We start from the raw sequence: 982 nt of genomic DNA, 5'->3' as shown, positions 1-982 counted from the left end.
GTCCTTCTTGACTGGAAGTAAGCAACTCTGGGCTTACATCTGGGCATGGTACATTTAGGTAAGTGTTCAGAGAAACCAAATTCATTACCTCTGTTCATACTGAATTAAAGCAAACATAAAATCCACTCCTTACCTTCATTCTCCACTCTCATTCAGCTGAAATAGTTTGGAGTGATACTGCAGTAACTCCTTCTCCCAAGGAGAATGTGCACACATGGGTTTGCTGAAAGAGGACTAATGGGGTCCTGTGGAGTTCAGTCCTATCAGTTATGTAAACGCTCCCACGTTCTTGGGAAAGCTGGGATTTTGTGTTCATATCCCCCTTTGTGGGTGCATTTGTCAAAAGAGGGCTGCAAAGGCAAAAGAAGGAATGACAGTCTGAATGCTCGCCAGAGAAAGGTTACAGTATCCCACCCTCCCACCAAGGTAAAGGCTACGAAACATTCACCATCTACGCGTCCTTTCTCCTATGGGGTCTGCCCCTGCCGAGAGTCCCTGGGTCAGACTGCAGCTCAGGCAGCCTCAGTGTCTGTGTGTCACGAGTAACACTATAGCCCCGCAGGGTCACAAAACACCCCGGGGCATCCCACTGCATTATAAAGCCACCCTCTGGAAATGCCAATCCCGCAGCACAGGCAGGTGGTTACCCATCTTGCAATCTTGTCTCCCCGTTCACAGCCTTCCTGCGGGGCCAGGCTGTGCCCTGCTGCCTGCTGTGGGTGAGCCCGGGGAGCGCTCGGCGCGGGCAAGCYGCAGAACCGCGCCGTGACTGAGCCCGCTCTTGCAGCGCGCACGCGGTGCCCAGGAGCTTAACCCCCTTGCACACGAGCGTCCTTCTCCCCGCCATCGAACCGACGGTGCCAGGTCGCTTCCCAGAGGTTCCTCCCGCTGCCCCCGGCCCCGGCCCCCCCGGGGAGCGGGCGCCGCTCGGGGCTCCTCCCGCCGGGGGCGCGGGGGGCCGGGCCGGGGGCGGAGGCGGCGG

This window comes from Nothoprocta perdicaria, unplaced genomic scaffold (genome assembly GCF_003342845.1).
Source record: "Nothoprocta perdicaria isolate Ctin4 unplaced genomic scaffold, notPer1 scaffold_150, whole genome shotgun sequence".
In the NCBI taxonomy this organism is placed as follows: Eukaryota; Metazoa; Chordata; class Aves; order Tinamiformes; family Tinamidae; genus Nothoprocta; species Nothoprocta perdicaria.
This window is presented reverse-complemented; position numbering follows the sequence as displayed.